Raw genomic sequence first — 8,631 nt, forward strand, 5'->3', positions numbered from 1 at the left:
GCTCGCCCTTTCCGCCGTTATAATGTTACGGTCAATCCCACTATTCGTTGGTAAAAGAGTAGCGGTAGGTAGTTGGCGGTAGGTGGTGATACTAGCTGCCTTCTCTCTAGTCTTACACTGCTAAATTAAAGACGGCTAGCGCAGATAGCCCTCGTGTAGCTTTGCGCGAAATTCAAAAAACAAAACAAAAACAAACTTTCTGGGAAAACAACCCTTCAATTTAGGTTAAGTTGTTTCACTAGTTCATTGTGTGATGACAAAATTAGCTTTTGTGTTTTGTATGAGAGCATGTCGAGAGCAATTGTAATGATTGCTGACAATACTCACATAATCTCCTACAAAATGAATCTGCAGATTGGTAAATGCTACGTCCTGTATCTTCTTACTGTTTCAAATGTCCATTTATTGCTTCTGTCACCCAACCACTTTTGTGACAAGCTTAAAGGATTGAACTTTTTTTACACTAAGGATGGCATCTGGGTTTTCAAACACCCGCCTCGTGAAGAAAACCCAATGCATCCATAAATCCTCCATGCACAACAACCAATATCAAATGGTTGTATCTAAGTGCGACCATTTTCACCATCATTTCGGAACAGATGATGGGTAATTGTTGTATTATTGTTATTTCTTTAATCAGCAATATATGAATAAAAAATAGGCAGTGTATATCTTAAGTGTTGTACATGCTGTAACTTTGCCTATGGAAGAATGCACACTTGGCACTTTTTGTGTGTGTGCATATCAAAAAAAACAAACCATACTCGAGGTGGGCAAAGCATTGTGTAAATTTTCGCTTAACAACAATCAAACCAAAACGTTTAATTCTACAATTTCACCGTTTTAACAGATTACAGTGTTATATCAAATTCGAGACAGTCCCCTGGTGGATTTATTTAGCGCGATCGTCACTTCGTTCTTGGAACTTCATGTGTAACGTATTTTACAAAATACTAGGAAGGTTAAAGTTCACTAATGTTCTGAAGCATCACAAGGATGAATTAAACATGAATTCGATATGATAAACGAAAATTAATTATATACTTTCAGGCAGACATTACAAGAATGTGTGTTTTTTTCGTGCTAAATTTTGCTTTAAAAAATGTACAAAGACATAGTTAATATAACGAATGATTATCAAAATAAAACCTAGTATTAATAATGCAAACATTAGGGAATATACAGTATTGTATAAATTCTAATGCAATACTTGTTTGTCTAAATATAATTAAGGAAATTGTTTCTATCCAGAATAAAACGCCCCCCAGTGGCACAACGGTATGTCTGCGGACTTACAACGCCAGAATCCGGTTTCGATACCCGTGGTGGGCAGAGTTCAAATAGCCCATTGTGTAGCTTTGTGCTTCATTACAAACAAACCAGAATAAAACATATGATTACCGAGCTCTTTTTTTGTCGAAGGTTAAAACGCCCCTCCCCTCATCTTTACACATTACTCTCCTGACTTAGGAAGGCTAAGTACAGTGTTTATTATTTAAGCTGATTATTTCAATATAGACTTTTATTAGAAAGCTATTATTTAAAATTACTCTCATTTTGGTGAAAAAATACATACATCAAAAATGAATGTTTTCATGAGAAGCATGTGAACTATTAGTAAAACGTCGGTAGATAGGCTTCACTTTTTACTATTAGATTTATTTTCGCAGGGTCCCCGAAAGTGTTCTGGTTGAAGAGTAAATAAAACCAAAATTAACATAAATAGTATATCATGCTGTATTGTAGCCTGCATAATTATTCTTGTGATTCATGCCATTCGCACGTTTTACTGACGGCACGACAAGGTAAATTGCAAAGTTAAATGTCCCTTATGTGACGTCATTTTAGTGTCTACTGACTGACTGAGAGACAACACATTAGTGTATAATGGTGCAAGTGATTAAAACAGGTGACCCCTCCATATATATATGACATTTATTTCTCCTAATTATTATGAACTTACTTGTCTGATAATTAGATAAAATTTTATCATCAGATGTTTGTCAGTTAGAGATAGCAATAAAAACAGAGAGAAAATAAAAAATGAATACCCTTCACTTTTCTCTTACTCAAGCCAAGATACACGAAAAACCGCTCATCTTATTTAGTGTACTTTTTTACTAATCTAATTCTAAGTCGTTTCGTGATCAGAAAAAGAACAGGATCTTAATGTTAGAGCTCGCTCGTATTCTGTTTCACTTTCAGGCCAATTAAACACAAGAAAACGTAGTAAACCCAGTTATAAAAAGAATTACAGAGTTAAAAAAACAACCAGATAACAAGAATTATCACTCAAGACAAAATAATTAGATTTTATGTCTTGAGATACACTACACTAGCAAATGCTGAGAATCTTTCAGGTTCATAGCTCTAAATAATACGAAGAAAGCATTACTTTTGTATATTAAAATATGTTTAATAGAAAAAGTATAAAAATAAAGATATTGAGCATTACGAAGTAGAGAAGAAAACATGCCTGAAGAAATACGTTTCAATAATAGCGTAATAATTTGTTATTTTTCAGTATTTATCATTTGTTTACTTCAAAAATTTGTGCAAAGCTACACAAAAGGTCATATGCCCATAGCCGTCCCTAATTATGAACTGGTATACGAGAGAGAGAGTTTGGTTTGTTTTGAATTTCGCGCAAAGCTACACGAGGGTTATCTGCACTAGCCGTCCCTAATTTAGCAGTGAAAGACTAGAGGAAAGGCAGCTATTCATCACTACCCACCGCCAACTCTTGGGCTACTCTTTTACCAACGAATAGTGGGATGGACCGTCACATTATAACGCCCCAAGGGATTAGAACCCCCGCAGATTACGAGTCGAGTGCCCTAACTACTAGGCCGTAGAAGAGCGACGAAAAAGATTTTACCAGATTATTTGTTATGGCAAAAAAAGGTTACAAATGTTTTTCAGAAGGAACAAACAAGTGAACAATTTAACATCTCGTGTTTTAACATATCGTGTCTGTTATAGTTCTCAGACAACTTAGATATTTTTAAAGCATGTTGCAGGGATATGTGTGATAAATGACAGCTAAAAGGAGAAGGGAAAAACTAACTCGTCAGGAACCTTTGCGTCAGTAAAAACACTGTTCTATAAAAATGAAATCAAACATATTTACTTCTCTGTTTTTTTGTCTGTCTATCTATTTATGTAACTGTTTTTATCTCATAAAAGTGATTCATTAAAAATAATAGAAACTGTGTGATGTAAGAAGCAAGACAGAGTCTAAAGAAATTTATCTTTATGGGCTGAGCGTGGCCTGATGGCTAGCATACCGGGCTGCAACTCTGAAGATTGAAGGTTCGAGCCGCTAGTCAATGTAAGAGTAGCTAGTAGACGGCGGGTGCTCTGACTTATCCTCCTTCTGGTCAGCAATTTTAAATGAGGGATGGCCATACCTGAGCTTTAGGGTTACTGACTTGGTCGTTTATCCTATGTGTCACATAATGCCATTCAGGCTGAAAATATCAAAGGTACCCCTCCTCTCTCTCTCTCTCTTTCTTTCGGGCCTGACATGGCCTGATAATTAAGGCGCTCGACTCGCAATTTGTGGGTTCGAATCTCTGTCACCAAACATGTACTCCTGCTCGCTTGTTCAGCCGAAAGGGTGTTATAATGTGACAGTCAATCTCACTATTCGTTGGTGAAAGAGTAGCTCAAAAGCTGGCAGTGGGTGGTGTTGACTAGCTGCATTCCCTCTAGTCTATCACTGTTAAATTAGGGACGGCTAGTGCAGATAACCCTCGTGAAGCTTTGCGCGAAATTCAAAACAAAACAAAGATTTTCTTTATCTTTCTGTCTTCGTCTTAACAAAATTCAGACATTGTTCAACTTTCTCAAGTTTTAAAACAGATCTATAACTTTGGCCAATCATCTTTCGTAGCTCCCGATATTAAAGAACCAAGATGAACTTTTCGTCTTAAACATCTTTCCGCTAAATGTTGACATGTAAATGATTCAAAGATAAATAATAACACGAAACTTTTTTTATATAATTTCCTTCTATTTTTTAGTGATTTCTATACTATTTAGAAATTTTACGTTTAATATTTTTCTTTTGACCAAGCGTTTGCCACAGCAATCGTCTTTGTTGAAAAATACAATTTAACAAAATAAGATGCTTTTCTTTTTCTGTTATTTGACTCTTAAGTATAGAGTACTACTCTAATAATGAACTTAGCTAGAGTTGGGAGTAAAACAAAACTAAACGATAAAGAGTAAGAATTTAATTACATCATTATCAGGGATTTTAACGCTGTTCCATCAAACTTAACATTTAAAGAGGTAACATTTAAAAAATAATCGACACACAGGCATACTAGTTTAAAACACAGGTTGCTAAGACTTTTTTTTATCAGCATGATAAACTTCCAATTTAAATCTTTTGGCATCTGAAAAAAACGTATTTTATCATCATTATTGGAATACCGCAATGCAGCTCAATATTTGGTTTCGAGCAGCTTCCAAGCTGATGTCACACACATATGATGTATTTGATACTTTATTAAATTTCTTTTCTACACAAAATATTTTGCGCAAATAAATTCCAATGAAAAGTGTTATAAGCATTTGTTATAGGCATTTGAACCGATATTATCTCGAAATGTTATGAAATTAACTTAAGAGTAACATATTTTGGAAGAAATCTGCGTACTTTTTTAAACGCGAATTGCCGATTCGTCAGTTGTATCTGGTGGAGAAAAAAAGAAGAACCATTTGAAGTTTATTGATTGATGTTATTACTAATTTTGAGATGTTACTTTATCATTGAAAAAATCACAAGGTCGTCATTGTCGAACTGCGAGTAGTTTTTGATTGTTGTGTCAGCTAATACTTCGTTAGCATTTTTTGGTTTGTTATTAAGCACAAAGTTACAAAGTCCTGCCTACCACGATTATTGAAACCCCAATTTTAGCAATATAAACCTTCAGACTTACCTACATTAGCAGTCTTTGAGAGTGCAACAAACATGATGTTTGATTTAGTTGTTGTTAAGCGCATAGCTACACAATGGGCTATATGTGATCTGCCCATAACGGATATCGAACCCCGATTTTTAGCTTCGTAAGTATGTATACTTACCACTGAATCAACGGGGGCAAAAGAGGAGGTAAAATTATCAAAATTTCATTGACATATGTTTCTTATTTTTCTGACTAAACTACTCAGTTTAACTCCCCCCCTCCCCCAGTGGCACGATGGTATGTTTGCTGAATTATTCTGCTAGAAACCGGGTTTCAATACCCGTGGTGAGCAGAGCACAGATCACAGATAGCCCTTTGTGTAGCTTTGTGCTTAATAACAAACAACAAATAGGTTTAAATACATTACGTAATTTCTTTTTTTTTCGTAAATCAATCAAAATAATTAACTAAACCCTATTTGTAAATATGTGGTTAGGTTTTCTATGCTTAAAGAACAAGTGATCGTACGATGGGAAATTTGCCTACAAATAACGACCAAAAATAGACATTTACTAAAGCAGTTGTGTAACCTGTAATGGTTCAGTCATGTCGAAGGAGTGAAGGCGCATGTCAGGGGTTACTTAATGGGAACTTAATTTGTACCAAATGCTATCAACAAGCCATGCACATGATGATTCATCTCTCCAGATGACAGTGAAACTGATGCAAATTGTCTTGGGATTTCTAGCCTGAATGGCACCTACTGCGCACGTGAGCAAAACGACCAGGCTATAAGTCTCTAAATTTCAAGTATGGATTTCCCTCATTTTGATCTACTGACTAGTGGGAAGACAGACAGCCAGCAGCACCCACCACCACAAGGATTTTGTCTGGCTTTTTGAATCACATAATAGAAGTGAATGACACTTTTCTAACATGTTCACAGTTGAAATTGCGGAGCGGGTTCACCACAATCACTTCTCAAACCCTGGACTACAATTCCCAGTCATCACGTTAACAACTAGGCCACACTACTTATCTCCTCGACAGTTAAGTCCTGGTGCATTCTCGAGTGAGTTTTGTGTCCAACGTTTACTCAGCTTACTGCTGGACCACACAAAACACAAACCCAAATATTTGTTATACATGACATTGCCATCTCTGATAGAGTCCGATTTTGCAAAAGTGACCTGGACGAAAAACAAAACAGTTTATTGGATAAAACAGTTTAACTATCGTACTAGTTGTGAGAGAAGGGATGTAACACGTGTGTTACTTTAATCTACTTTCAGTGGCCAAGTCTTAGCTTGATGACCCCATCTTCCAGGCTTTCATCACCGAAGAATACACACGTAAGATCTATGCGAGCCTTTTTATGGGGGCTCTCCTCATTGAATTATTCAACAGAATTTCATCTACAATTCTTGGTTGGTAAATACTTTTATTGTAAAAAGTTTGTTTGTTGTTAAGCACAAAGCTACACAATGATCTATATGGGCTGTCTTCACTGTGGATATCGAAACCAAATTTGAGCGTTGTAAGTCTTCAAACTTACTGCAGAACCCCCCGGAGACACTGTAAAGAGAGCAATGCAGTTGCCTCGTTCTGCTTTGGTGAGCAGTTTTGTAACTTGGATTTGGACATATTTGCCGCCAATAACTGATATCTAACCATACCAGTCTTCTCACAGGGCATATTTTGGTATAAGGGAATAACGGAGTTGCCATCCCAGCTCTAGATGGTACACACATGTGTGTGTGTGTGTATATATAAATTTCGCGCAAAGCTACACGAGGGCTATCTGCGCTAGCCGTCCCTAATTTAGCAGTGTAAGACTAGAGGGAAGGCAGCTAGTCATCACCACCCACCGCCAACTCTTGGGCTATTCGTTTACCAACGAATAGTGGGATTGACCGTCACATTATAACGCCCCCACGGCTGAAAGGGCGAGCATGTTTGGTGTGACGGGGATTCGAACCCGCGACCCTCAGATTGCGAGTCGAGTGCCTTAACCACCTGGCCATGCCGGGCCGACGTTAAGTTAATCTTGTTTCAAATTTCCTTTGCTCCTTTCTCATTTTCAGAGTTGGTAATACATGTTACTGCGAATAGAGGACATTGCTTACAGCGACTTTGTTCAAGAAATCGATAGCAGTGTCTTTCAATGGTTGTACAAGTAATATCTACAGGTTACGGCTCCACCTATGTGGAATGAGAATGACCAATCACGTGGTAGATCATGTAGCACTGTATAAATGCAAGGCTTCTTGGAAGGTAGAAACCTTACGTTTAGTTAGTCTGATTCTAATTTTGACCTAGCTTTTTCATCTTCTGACCAATGAAAGAAAAATTAGGGAAGAAGCGACTGCCCACTATTCTCTAAGCAAGCACGCATTTTTTGTCTTAAGTGTTTAATGAAAATTATTTTCATAGTCAAACTTTGTAGAATGGACGGCAACTGCCTTTTCTGGAGACACAATTGAAGAGGACGACGTTTCGAAAGTCTTCCACCTTTCGTCTTCAGGTCAGTGTGTGTGTGTGTAAGGTGTTGCCAGTCTTTAAAGTATTCTGGTGGATTGTGTTATGATTGGTTGGTTTGTCCCTGTTTCTGATTGGAGGAGAGATTTCTTGTAGATTCAACTAATGGTAACCACAGGTTACTCACCTCTAATCATGAATACTCTGCCTAAACAACTTATCATATAATATTTTCATAGTTTTTTTTACACATTGTGTCACGTGTGGTTATTTCTTAGCTTAAACTCAGATAGACTGAGCTATGACGTTAACCTGTATCGCTGTGACAAGTCAAAGTGCTAACTTCTTATAGGATTGAAGTAGTATTCTGTCCACCAGTTCCAAAGTTCAAGAACCGATAACTGCCAGTATAAGAGCGCTTGTACGATGGCTTCTTTGTGATACACAAAGGAATTAAATAACTCACGGAGCAGAATGGAGGGGGCTTAGCCAAGTGGCCAAGGTTTGATTTTCAAAAAAGTCACGTTTTTTCTTAGATCAGCCTTAATGTCATTGAAAAGGTTAATAACATGCTAGATTTTCTTTGGGATAGGTTTGATTTAATAACGTCATGGAGTTATAGAGGGGACGTGGAAAATGAGAAACCTAAATGAGTGAGTTTATCCATTTTCCATCCATTAGAGGACCATAGATAAAACGAAGTATCAGATGCATTCCCGGCTGCACGTACAGAGCACGTACTTGTACAAAGAACGGTACAATGACCGTTTAATGACACTTCGGAAAGCTTATGGTTATAGACGTGTGCGGTTCTTGTTAGATCGATTTTGTCTCAATGGCAGGCAGGCATCTCGATCACGCACCCTGGTGCAACTTTACAATCAAACAAAAATAAATGTTTCTTACGAAGCAAAGATGACGTTTTTTTTAGTTTGTAGCCTCTAAAGAAAGTCAGAATAGAAGACAAACATTAGAAGATTCCTTAGACAGACGAGCAAAGAAAGTGGATAGAATGTTAGAGAGACAAATATATAAGTAAACGGACAGACAGACAAAACTTAAGAAAAGCAGCAGAGACACTAAAACGTAAAATTATCTTAAAAATTAAACTATGAGATGGATAAATAAGTGGATAGATGGATAGGTAATGGACAGATAGATAGATAAATAAAATTATCACTTTATTTTTTTAACCAACTCATTACAAGCTAGACACGTTATTCAAAATAGAAATACG

General features: G+C 36.9%; 1 protein-coding gene across 4 annotated transcripts in view; it reads left to right on the forward strand.

Annotated features, from left to right (window-relative positions):
- The window catches only part of LOC106457005 (protein couch potato-like), a 119,020-nt gene that overhangs the window by 85,280 nt on the left and 25,109 nt on the right, over positions 1–8,631 (forward strand). The gene's annotated exons all lie outside the window — the stretch shown is intronic.

This window comes from Limulus polyphemus, unplaced genomic scaffold (assembly GCF_000517525.1).
Source record: "Limulus polyphemus unplaced genomic scaffold, Limulus_polyphemus-2.1.2 Scaffold280, whole genome shotgun sequence".
Taxonomy (NCBI): domain Eukaryota; kingdom Metazoa; phylum Arthropoda; class Merostomata; order Xiphosura; family Limulidae; genus Limulus; species Limulus polyphemus.